Genomic DNA, 13,547 nt, shown 5'->3' on the forward strand with positions numbered 1-13,547 from the left:
GCTCCTGGATGTAGCTGAAAACCTGAAAACAAGGTGAGGAAGGAACGGTGGTGCAGAAGATGCGCACAGTACGAAGGCTGGTGGATGAAGAACCAGAAGAGCCTCAGTTCCTGGAAGCGGGAGAGGAGGAAAAAGCTACCAAGGGAAGCCTGGCGAGGGAAATGAGAGAGAGAAAGAGGAAAGGGAATAAGAGTATTCTCCCTACTCCCAAGAGAAGCAGCCCCGCTGACACAGAGGTCACCATTGTAGATAAAGTTCAAATATGCACATCATACTTGTCCTCAAACGTGAAGACAAACAAAAGAAGTAAGTCGTATTCTAGCCTGGTTACTCCCCTGACCGACTCTACCTAAACTAGACTTTATACCACGACGCAAAGAAAAACACTTGAACAAACATAGAAAAACACACAATCAAACATAAAAAGACTAAAACACAAAGATTGGGCTATATTTTCAACCATCCCTCCCCTCGGGATTAGGTGCAATCCGGCCTTAGACAGCCTTGAGCTTCCGCCACCCTCTCATTCTTTCCCAGTCAGTATATCCGCTTGTCAAGATCGCCCAAACTCTCAGCCAAACACTAGGTTCACTCAGTCACTCATACCTTACCAGGACGATTAGGACTGCATTCTCTCAATATACTCAACCACAATTGCTTCGGACTTAGATCTCACGTGCAGCTACTGAAGGACTTAAAGGCTTGTAATGGGGCTATTGGTTTGTAATGTTTTGGGGTGGATGTTCCTAAGGCTCTAGGTTCAAATTTCTGCTTCATTGAGGTGGGGGAACTGTGTGCATTTGGGCTCTTGGTTGTTGCTTCTCTTGGCTAGCGCTTCTGGCTATGATCTCCAACTGGTTAGTAGCTTCTTGTGGCTTCGCCACCCTTATTCCTTCTATTTCCTTCTAGCCAGTAAGCTTCATTCGCTTCATGCCTTGCACACACACAGTCCCAGTGGCTAGGGGTATTTATCTGGGTATAAAGAGTTAGAAAAGAGGTTCTAAAGGTGGTTTTTTTTTTTGGGGGGGGGGTTCCTACTGCCTTCAGTGTTGCTACACGCAGTCACTTCACCCTAGGCAATTTGTGGCAGCCGCTCTTTTCGTTTCTAAACATGTGGAAAGTGGTTCAACTTAAAGCTTATAACTCACATTTTAAGAGGGCTTTCGTATTTGGCTCTAAGTATGGGCTTTTCTCTCATACTCACATCATCTATCCTGGCTAGGAGGTACTAAGGGGGGTGGTTTCTGTTTTCCAGCATGTCTTATTTCCCTCAATTCCCCTCACCGTCAGCTCAAGACAGTTGAGTTTTAAGCCCAATCAACACACAAAATAAAAAAAAAACTATACCTAACAGGACACTAACACAAGCACAAACACAGACCACACATATACACATTCATCATACTGGTCATTGCGTTCCCCCTCCCACTTCACAAGTGTCTGCCCTCAGATAGGGCTGTGAAGTGGAAAAGGTAATGGCCAGTATGATGGACACATAGACAAACAGACAAAAACAACATATTAAAACTAAAACTTCTCACACTTAGACTATGGAATGGGCTAAGTGGGAGAGTTTGAAAACCTAAACAGAAACCAACAAACAAAACACACATATATACAAAACTCCTCACACTTAGGCCATGCAATGGGCTAAGTGTGAGCCAACATGCTTACGAAAAAGAAAACAGAAAACACAAACACATGCGCCAAAAAGACAAACCCTTAACTTCTCACACTTAGACTATAAAATAGGCTAAGTGTTATGAATGGGGTTTGCGCACAAACAGAAATTATACTACCTAAATAAACAAAACACAAACAGAAATACGGAAAACTAAAAACATAAAAAAAACTAACTGGTCAGTAGGGGTGGTGGTCACTTGTTCCTCCTGCTCCTTCGCGGGGCAGGTTGTGGTGCAGGTGGTTCTTCCGGTTTCTCCTCCTCATTCTCGTATTGCTTGTTCCCAGATCCTGCCGACTCTTCGGCATCTCCTTCCTCTTGTTCCGCCTCTAGTTTCTGCTCTGCTTCTTTCGTCTCGGTTAATACCTCCTCTGATACTCGTGGTTCATTAGCTCGGCCTCCATGGCCACTTGGTTCAACAGCTTCCTCTTGGCCTCGTTGTGTTAACTTCATCAATATCTCGTCTATCACGGACGTCATCCTAGCCATTTCTGTTATCAACCGGTGGTTTTCCTCTCCTAGCCTAGTAACAATCGTCTCCAAAGCCTCTTGCTTCTAACTCTGCCTCGTCTGTCCTGCAGACTCCTTCAGGATCCCTTCCATAACTGATGCTAACCGTGTCATTTCTGATCTCATCTGCCTGTTTTCCTCCGCTATCTCGTCCACAATCTTCTCTAGCCTTTCCTGTCTCTGCTCCTGATCTTGTGTTCCCGGATGTGCTGCAGATCTCCCAGTCGGTATAGCTTCTTCTCCCATTGTGGTACGCCATGCCTCATGTAAACGATGTTCGTTCGGACGAACAAAGGTGTATCAAAAAGACCAGGAGGATCCACCATGATCTGGTCGGATAAGTCTTCGGCCTCCGTGATGATGATGTTGTTTCTGACGAACACTCCCAAGACATGGCAGAGAGTGAGGTTCCTCACTGGGTGGGTGGCAATTAGATGGCATTGGTAGGCGGTCCAAAAACCCAAATGTAACTTCCTTCCATGCTTGGCGCACCAGAGAAGATATAACTCCGTCATCGATGTCCTAACAGCGAAGTTCGACTGCCCCAATAAATTGAAATCTAGGTAAAGCTGTACAAGACGCAGAATCGGGTTGTTGAAATGAACGGAGCGGGAAATAGTGGACTGGAATTGCCCTGCATCAGGGTGAGTAAGTTCCTCCCAGGCTTCCTGGGGCACAAATTCCACATGTCTGCGGGGAATTCCCCGCTCCCTACTTCTCCACTCAGGCCCTATGGCCTCCTCTAAACTGCATATTCCCAGACGCACGGTCCACTCAATCAAGCTCATTTGTATCTCTCCGCCAAATAGCCTAAAACTGATACATTCCTCATCTAGATCAGTGGTGACCTTAAACCTAAAGGTCGTGAAAAACTCCTTCGCTAATCTAACCGGGACACTCGGATCCCCATTCTCCAACAACCATTCGAATCCTAACGCGTGCAAATAAGAGAGAAACTGCTCGCGGGCACCTAACTCATCTAAAGAAGGAATATGAAATACCTTTCCACTTTTCACCTGCTTACTCCCTTCATCCTTGCTATCGAAAGCTTTCTGTAGCTCCTTCGAGTCGAAAAACTTCATCTCCTCCACCAGATCATCAGTAAGGTCCACTGTCCAGCGCCGGTACCTCAATCTCTCTACCGGTGGGTGGACTAACTCTCGATGATCATTCTAAAGCTGTTGTTCTGCGTACTCCTCATCCTTCAAAGAGATATCGCTGTCGGAGGCTGATTCCTCGCTGGCAGCGTATTCGCTATCACTTCGCTCCCTCCGGTGTTCCTGGACTCGCTGAACTGACTCAGTAATGACTATGCCAGTGTTTACTGTCCGTGGCTTCTTGTTGCTGGGCTTCTTCTTCATAGGGGCCTTCCCCTTTCGTTATCTCTCTTCACGGTATCTTACTTCCTCTCCGTCATCTTTGTCTTTCTCTTCTTCGGGTTCCTTCTCAGCTTGTGTTGAAAGTGGATCCTGGGTAGTAGGACTGGTCTCCTTGTGGCCTACTGACCTGGATGCGAGGTCCAGACCCTCAGCCATCCCGTCAGCCTCTTCACCTTGGCCACTCAGTGTTGGAGAGACCGCTCCGGTTTCCATTGCAGTATCCTCTAGTTCAGTAACAGGTAAAGACTCCTCCCCAGGTTTTGTGGGAGTGGTCTTCTCTTCTTCACTCAAGATCTCCACGGGATCTGCCTCTGTGTTCGGCTTCGCCTTACTAGCTGCCCACTTCCCTAAGCATCTTTGTGACACCCTCTTTGGCTTCGGCTGTTCTGCCCTAGGGTCGCCCTTCAACACCAACTTCCTCTTGATGGCCTTCGGTTTTACTACTGGTGGCGCTACTGGAAGGGGTACATCAATCTCTGATTATGCTTCCTTTGCTTCCGTTTCCTGTGCTTCAACAAGTGTGTCACCCCCATCTGCTTCTGGCTGGGATGATTCCGGCATAATTTCTTCTTCCCTATCTTGGCTTTCCGAGCGGTTTCTTTCTTCGGCTTCTTCACTTTCTCCTACTGCTCGTGATGCGAGGTCTAGCCCCTCAGCCACCACGGCAGTGTCATCTTCTATCCGATTGACATCATCTAAAATAGCCTGAAATTCCTCACCGGTCATTAGGCCCTGCTTCTTGGCTGATTCGTTCAGATTTATCTCCTCCCTCGCCGCTTTTCGGGGAACGACTTCAGCCGTCAGCATTTTTTCCGATCCGACTTCCCCTTGTAGGTTCCTCTGTTCCTGACCTTTCCTCGCTTCACGTTCTTCTGAGTCAGAATCGTAATGAGCGGAAATGGGGTCAATCTCCATTGAATCACTGTGTTGTGGAGTTTCTGAGGGTTCCGAGGACTCAGGTGGTGCGGTAGTCGATGGAGCTTCTCTTTCTGGCGGAATTTCGGAGGAAGTCGCAATGGAGGTGGGGAGTGTTGCTGTAGCTGGTACAATCGGTTCCGAAGGATTTTCTCCGATTACTCTCTCTTGTCCCCCGATTTGACCAAAACCGGCCAGCGCCGCCGACCAATCCCTATTAGGGTCTTGCTGTCGAAGAAACGCCGCCATTGCTTCCAAGGAGACCATTGTTGGCGCTTGAGGAGTCGGCTCTGAAGTTTGCGGTTGTGATTGTGGGCTCGGTGGCCGTTCTTCCCGCGGCGGTGGTTGTGGGCTCGGTGGCCGTTCTTCCCTGCGGGTTGAAGTGGGTTTGATTTTTGTTGCCCGTGCTTTCTTTCCCATGGTTGTAGTGGTGATTTGGTGGTGGAGATTTGGAGTTTAATTTTTGGGCGAGATGGAAGAAAATTTTTAAAAGTGAAAATGAAAATGAGGGTTTGTGAAGGAGAAAGGTGAAGCCGGTATGGTTAAATGAGGAAGAGAGAGAGCAGTTGTGGGTAGTTGTAACCGGCTATGGGAGGTATCCGGTCGCATCGTTTCAAAGGAGAGACGGTTGAGAATGCCAGGTCCTGATTGGCTGGCGTCTCCTCTCTCTGCTCACGCGCCTTCTCCAGCCGCTGCACCCTGCAAAAGCTGCACAAACTTTAATTCAAATTTTCGTCCTCTCCATAATTCCCCCTATACTTGCCTAATAAGGAAAATAATTCAAATGGACACTTAAATAAAAATTGAAATAGCACCAAATAAGCAATCTCGTGGTCAATGCATGCTTCAAAATAATAATTAAGGCCCGAAAATATTTTTGGGTATTCTAAACATTAACATGCAAAGGTTTAAATCAATTAACTACCACATATTCACAATATTTACATCTTTTCCTAGGCAATTTAGAATTCTACTTGGCCAGTAAGTGTAGACTTTCAAAAGAATTGGCCCAGTGGAATTCTAAATTTCTATCCTACTGGTCAGTATGTGGTCAAAGTATGTGGTTGCAGTGGGATCTCATCCACTACAGCCACATCATTGTTGTCTCTAAACACCTTGAGCCTATGCCCATTCACAATAAAAGGTTCAGAGTTAGGAAAACTCCCTGAATATTCTACTGCTCCATTGGAACGGAGTGAGTTGATGACATAAGGTCCTGTCCATTTCGATTTGAGTTTCCCAGGCATGAGCTTCAACCTTGACTGGAAGAGTAGTACTTTCTGGCCTACATGGAGCTCCTTGGTTCTCAGATTTCTATCATGCCACAATTTAGTTCACTCCTTGTACCACATGGCGGAATCGAACGACTCCAATCTAAGTTCCTCAAGCTCCTGAAGCTGCAGCTTCCTTTCCTCTTCACAGGCTGTAGCATCCATATTCACTTCCTGTACTGCCCAGTATGCCCGGTGTTCAATTCCAACCGGTAAATGGCACATCATCCCAAAAACGATCCGATACGGGGACATCCCTATGGGGGTCTTGTAGGCTGTTCGGTATGCCCAGAGAGCATCTTCTAACCTCACATTCCAATCCTTCCTAGAAGGATTTACAGTCTTCTCCAGAATCTTCTTGATCTCGCGGTTAGAAATCTCCGCCTGACCGTTAGCTTGCGGATGGTAGGGACTCGAAAGTCTGTGGTGCACACCGTATTTTTTCATTAAGGCCTCAATCGTGCGATTACAGAGGTGTGTACCGTAATCAGATATGATCGTCCTCGGAACTCCGAACCGGCTGAAGATATGACTCTTTAAGAACTTGGCCACCTCTTTTGCTTCACAAGTGCTCGTGGCCTTGGCTTCTATCCATTTGGAGACGTAATCCACCGCGACTAAGATATACAAATTGCCATAGGATGAAGGAAACGGACCCATGAAGTCCATTCCCCAAATGTCGAACAATTCACATACAATTACCCGAACCTGGGGCATCTCGTCTTTCGCAGATATCCCACCGGTCAGTTGACAGCGCTCACAACTTCTGCAGAACTCGTACGCATCCTTGTTGAGGGTTGGCCAATAGAAGCCGCTATCCAAAATCTTCCTTGCTGTTTTCTTGGATCCGAAATGTCCTCCACATGCTAACGAGTGGCAATGGATAAGAACATCTCTTTGCTCCCAGTCAGGAACGCACCTCCTTATCACTTGATCGGATCCCACTCTCCACAGATAGGGGTCGTCCCAAAAGTAGTATTTTGCCTCACTCTTGATCTTCATTCTTTGGGCCTTAGTAATACTCGGCATTTCTGGAAGTTCTCCAGTCACCAGGTAGTTGGCCAGGTCTGCATACCACGGCTCTTGCCCTATCTTTTCTTTTCCTTTTGATGTATCGTACTGGCCAGTGAGCTTCATCACTCCTTCCCAGTCAATCTTCCTGACCTCAAAAATTACCTCGCATAAATGCTCTTCTGGAAACTTGTCGTGCACCTCTTCGCTGTTTCCATCTTGCACTATTCTACTCAAATGGTCCGCCACCTTATTCTCGACTCCTTTCTTATCTTCCACCACCCAATCAAATTCTTGAACAAGAGGACCCATCGGATCAAACGGGGTTTGGATTCCTTCTTGGCAATTAGATACTTAATCGCTGCGTGGTCAGTATAAACGATGACCTTGGATCCCAACAAATATGACCGGAACTTCTCGAAAGAATACACCACTTCCAGCATCTCTTTTTCAGTTGTATCGTAATTCCGCTGGGCTTGATTCAGAGTCTTAGATGCATAAAAAATTACGTACCTCTTCCCATCGATCTTCTGACCCAGTACGGCTCCCACTGCATAATCGCTGACATCGCACATTACTTCGAAAGGGTAGTCCCAGTCAGGAGCCCGTATGATAGGTGTGGATATCAGTTTTTCCTTGAGAAGGTTGAAAGCGGCCTTGCATTGCTCATCAAAATCGAACTCCACTTCATTATGAAGAAGTCGGGTAAGGGGTTGGGCGATCTTGGAGAAATCCTTGATAAATCTTCGATAAAATCTGGCGTGCCCTAGAAAACCCCTTATCCCCTTCTGATCAGTAGGGAATGGTAATTTGGATATAACATCCACCTTGGCTCGATCCACCTGGATACCTCTTTCTGAGACCACGTGTCCTAAAACTATCCTTTCGGTGACCATAAAATGGCACTTCTCAAAATTCAAAACCAGACTTTTTGCTTGACACCGCTCTAGAACTATGTCCAAATGATGAAGGCAAGTATCGAAAGAGTCTCCGTAAACCGTGAAGTCATCCATGAATATCTCTATGCAGTCCTCAATCAAATCGGAGAATATGCTCATCATACATCGTTGAAACGTACCTGGAGCGTTACATAAGCCGAAAGGCATGCGTCGGTATGCATAGGTTCCGAATGGGCAAGTGAAGGTGGTCTTATCCTTGTCTTCAGGATCTACGTAAATTTGGAAGTAACCGCTGTACCCATCTAGAAAACAGAAGTACTTCTTCCCAGCTAATCTCTCCAACATTTGGTCGATGAAAGGCAGGGGAAAATGGTCCTTCCTGGTCGCATTGTTCAGCTTACGGTAATCGATGAACATTCGCCAACCTGTGACCAGCCTCGTTGGAATCAGCTCATTCCTCTCATTTTGAACGACTTGGATTCCCGACTTCTTTGGGACCATGTGGATCGGGCTGACCCACTCACTATCTGACACTGAATAGATAATCCCTAGCGACAACAATTTCAAGATTTCCTTCAATATTTCTTCTCGCATGTTGGGGTTTACCTTCCTTTGGGCATCTCGATGTGCCTTTGCTCCCTCTTCCAGCCTGATGTGGTGCATGCAGACATCGGGACTTATTCCCACTAAATCTGTAAGGCTCCACCGAATTGCCTTTCTGTTCTTACTCAACACAGTCAGTAGCCTTGCCTCCTGTTCCTTTGTAAGGTTGCTGCTGATAATCACCGGATATGAGTTCTCCTCTCCGAGGAAGGCATACTTCAAATTCGATGGCAATTTCTTCAGCTCAACTTGGGGTGGAAGCGTGTCTTCGGGTAGAGGGTTCTTCTCAGCCTCTCCGTTGTTCTCTAATTTTTCCTCTAAAGATTTCTCTATACTGACTGGTAGCTTGGCCCCTGTGGCTCCAATGAATTCCGATTTCTCGCAGAAGTCTTGCTCCCTCTATCTCTTCATCGGTTAACCCTTGGCTACTGATCAGATCACACCATGCAACAGCTTCTATGTCCGCCTGCTCATAAACATCTAAAGCCTGGAGCTTCTCCTGCAATAGTTCGGTCTCAAGAAAATCTTGGACTAGGGGGTCAATCACATCAACATAGCACAAGTTTTCAGAATCAATAGGTTTCTTCATGGCCTCATTGATATCAAAAGTAAATTTCTCTCCATGGAAATCAATGCAAATTGTCCCCTCGGCCATGTCTACTATTGTCTTGGCCGTTCTAAAAAATGGCCTTCCTAACAATATGCCACTAGATTCCCTAGCCTCGGACTCACTCATTTTGATCACGTAAAAGTCCGCAGGGTAGGTAAAATCATGCACTCTAACCAACACATTTTCTAGAACACCCTCAGGACTTATGCATGACCTATCAGCCAGTTGGATCAACACTCTAGTGCTCGACAACCTAACTCCCTTCAATCGGTTATAGATTAACAAAGGCATGACATTAATAGAAGCTCCAAGATCACACATTGCATGCTCGACTTTCACATCTCCTATAGTTATGGGTAGAGTGAACATACCTGGATCGGCCCTCTTGGGCGGTAGCTTCTCCTGCACAATTGCAGACGCGATCCCTTCTACCATGATCTTCCCATCCTCTTGGGCTTTCCCGGCTATGAATTCCTTAATGAACTTCCCAAGAGGGGGTAGCTTCACGGCTTGGAGGAATGGTTTGGTGACATCCAATTTCCCAAAAATCGACAAGTAGTCCACCGGGTTCTCCTTCTTTCTTTTTGTAACAAAGCGGAAAGGGAATGGTCTCTCCCCCTTTTTCTCCTCTACCGGTCCCTCAGCAACCTTCTTGGAATCTTCCTTGGGCAAATTCTGGGTCTGAGCCTCCGTTCTGGATTCTACCTCTTGATTGGGTTCCTTCCTGACCAGTACGCTCTCGGGTTCACCTCCGCCCCAAGAGAAATGGGTCCTGCTTCCGTGGCATGGATCTCTTAAGCTCTTCCACTAAGATGGTGTCGCCCCCTATCTTCGTTCCACTCGGCTCTTCACTTGGTTGTTTCGGTCGAGGTCCATCATAAGTAGTTCCTGACCTCAATGTAACCTTACTCACATTCGCCTTTTCGGGTATTTGGACTGTAGATGGGAGTTTCCCTGCATTTCCTCTTATTTCACCCATAGAACTGGCCAGTTGGGCCAACTGCTTATTCACCATATCCATGTTCGCTTTATGTTCCTTCTGGGCATTTTGCATCCCCTGCACCACTTCGTTGTGGGATTGTAACTCGCCCTTGATACCTTGCTGCGACGCGAGCAGTTCTCCCATCATGTCTTCCATGGATCTCCTTGGCCTGTTAGGGTATTGTGACTGATGTGGGCCTTGGTGCTGGCTGTACTGGGAACTTTGGTTGGGCTGGAAATTTTGGAAGTTTTGCTGGTTCTGGTTAGGTGGGTACTGGTTATACTGGCCAGGAGGGTTGTACTGGTCCTGGTGATATTGGTTCAGATTTTGGTTTTGGAACTGATTTTGGTTCTGATGTGCTGGGGTGCTTGATTCGGCTGATTTTGATAATTTTGGAAGTTTCTCTGGTGGGGTGGTACATAAACAGGATTTTGGTTTTGGGATTGTTGGTTCCTTCCTGACCAGTTGAACTGGTGGTGCGGGTTCGCTGGTCCACGGTTGGGGTTTTGGTTTTGGTGGGGGTTATATTGGTTCTGACCTTGACCTTGGTTTTGATTTTGGTTCCCTTCTCCCCATCGAAAGTTTGGGTGATCCCTCCATAGTGCGTCCCGTTGTCTCCCCTGGATCCAATTCCCATTTGAGTTAAAATACCCGGCAGCATTAGCCTGTTCCATACTGACCAAGTTGTTTGGCTGATCATAGCTCGGTCCTTGGTTTCCCTGTTCTGCACCCTTTGCCGTTTTGCGCTCAGGAGTGACTTCTTCAGCTCATCCATCTTCAAATCCATCTTCTGTTCAAGCTTCTGCTCCTGGTCAGTAGACGAGGCACTTGCAACCCTTTCTCGGTTGTATCCATCCCTTGAATGGTCATACTCCTTCTTCGCACTCAGTAGCTTCCTTAGGACCCTTTTGCTTCGCTGACCCGTAGCTGTGTGAAGCTTCCTCCCGAAGACGAATTGGCCAGGTCCTTGTTTGTTATGTTCATCCCCTCATAGAAAGTATGATGTATCTCAATGTCCGCCATGCGATGATTGGGATATGCATCTAAAAGGCTCATATACCTTGCCCAATAATCGCTCAAGGGTTCATCGTACCATTGCTTCACACTAGTTATTTCCCTCTTCAGCGCGCTCGTCTTGGATGACGGGAAAAACTCGCCTAGGAATACCAACTTGAAATCGGCCCAACTCTCAATGGAGTCGGGGGGCAGGCGCATGAACCAGGTGTTTGCCTCCCCTTTCAAAACGAACGGCAAAGCCTTCAATCTGTAATCATCCTCGGTCGCCCCTGCTGGCCTCCTCTGCGCCCTACAAATCTTACAAAACTCATGAAGGAACTCGTAAGGCCCTTCGTAACTCTTCCCGCGGTATATAGGCAGAATTACGATCACATGAGGCTTCACATCACAGGCAGTTTGTCCTGGGGTCACAACTATGGCTTGAGGTGGTTCTCCCTCGGTATGTGCGTTCAGCGTCCCGATCTCAGGATCTTCTTCTCCTTGAGCGGCCATCCTTCTCGGGTTTCCCTCTATCCTTGGTATCTCTTCCGGTATTGGTCCTTCTATGGTGTATTGCTCCTCGTCACTACTCGAACCTAAATCAGACAAAGCCGTCGACAAACCGGATCGAGTGGTTACGAGTATAGATCCTCGCTGAAGTATCTTCGGCCTCCACTGGTCAGGAGCCGAGCTGCTGCTCATAAACTGAAACTGAAACATAAACCTGGTATCAATAAATCCTCAACCCTCTTCTACTGGGTAGTATAGTGAAGGTAGGGGTCGAATCCCACAGAGATGGTGACGGTTGGAGTGATTGTGGTGATATTCTGGAAGGGTTTGGTTTAGCTACCACGCTTGGGTTGAGTCTCTACCTAGATGGGAAATTAAGATGGTGTCCTACTGACTAGGAAGGGTGAATGGTGGTCGACATGTAGTGGTGTACGTGGAATTATGGTGAATGCGGTGTAACAGAAAATATGCGGAAAGTACTAGGTTTCTATAAAAGGCTAAACAGAAAAGCTGGAAATAAGTGGTAGTTGTGGTGACTAGGCTGACAGATCTGCAGGATGTAATTAAAAGTAAAGGACAAAAGCAAAAAGGTATCTAAAAAGTAAAGTGGTCCCCAACATTGGATATGGACATCATCATCTTCAACAAACACAAACTAAATCAGAAGAAAAACAAACCAGATCCAGCACCATTAAAAAAACCGATTAACAACTCAAGAAACCAGATCTTCAAATTAAACCTTAAACAAACAGATCGAAGCCCGAAACTGCGATTACGCCCACTGGTCAACATGCAAGTATGCAGAAACCACGTGAATAGGGCCTTCCACACTTAACTAATTCAGATCTAAAAACTAAAGACAATCTAGGCTAGCGAACACAGAAAGTTTAACTATGTAACTTAAAACATGCGATTCAACACTGGAGATTACCGTAACAGCTAGATCTAAATTATCTAGGCGGAAAGAAAAGAGTAAACGAAACGAACCAAAACGAAAACAACTTCATAGCACTTAGAAAACGTTTGGAATCACAACTAAAACTTTAAAGTACGAAATTGTTTGAGAACACAGCAGATCCAACGAAGGAACACTAAATGCGAAAACTAAGAAAGCAAGTAAAAGGTGTTTTGCCACTTCGGGCAATAGAACAGTAACACGGCGGAAACAAGCGGCTGGAACGAGAACTCTGGAACTCCGGGAAACTGACGATCTTCAAGTGACCATGGCTGTGGCGAGGAACGAGAAACTCGAAAGATAATGCTGAAGGACTGATTGACCGAAGAGAGATTGCTAGCTAAGTTTAGGAGTTCACTAACTACTTGATGATGATTCTCTCTCCAAGTGGCTTCTTTATATAGGGAGGCCTCCCTTGAATTTTAGGGTCGACTCTCGGCGTGAAATTACTCTTTTGCCCCTTGCTAGCGGTTGATCTGTCCCAGCTATCCTTCTTCTCCATCTCGAGCCATTTTTGCATGTATACTGGTCAGTACGTAATCGTCATGACGCCCTTTTCACCTGAAGTATCTGAAGCTTTGCCTACTGGCTAGAACACTCAACCTGCACACTTAAGCAACTTGTTTTGCAGATAAAGTTCAAATATGCACATCATACTGACCAGTAACCAAGGCCTAGAATGCGACTTATCATATCAGTATAATAGGAAGAATCTCAGGGCCGTATTTCACTTTCAACCAAAAGCGACTATAGGGCATTCCTTTTACTCTTCCCACACCGATCCAAATTTCAAACCCTTGCCTAGAATATTTTTTCCACCAGCAGTCATCACCATTACAAGTGAAAATATTTATCAAGCAAATTCTCACTCCTTCATCATCCCCCAGTGCCGGAGACGACAGTGGCGACCAGGAAACTTCATCCCAAGTTTGTCAAGAAAATTCTAAATCTTGTACGCCAAACACCGCCCCGCCACAAACCAGCACCGCTACTCCAAGTCCCGAAATAGATAAAGAAACCCTACGGCACCTCAATAAAGTCCTCCTGAGTATACCTCGCGAGTTGGACGATGCAGCAGCATGCGCCGAACTCAAGGCTAGACTTGGGATTTCCCGGTCTAAAAATCCTGCTTCGTCTTCTAAACCAAAGATCCCACCTAGTTCTCCTACATCACCAAAACCATCTTCCATCCAACCTTCACCTTCGTCCCCAACCCAGCCGATGC

The sequence above is a fragment of the Salvia splendens genome, chromosome 12 (genome assembly GCF_004379255.2).
Source record: "Salvia splendens isolate huo1 chromosome 12, SspV2, whole genome shotgun sequence".
Taxonomy (NCBI): Eukaryota; Viridiplantae; Streptophyta; class Magnoliopsida; order Lamiales; family Lamiaceae; genus Salvia; species Salvia splendens.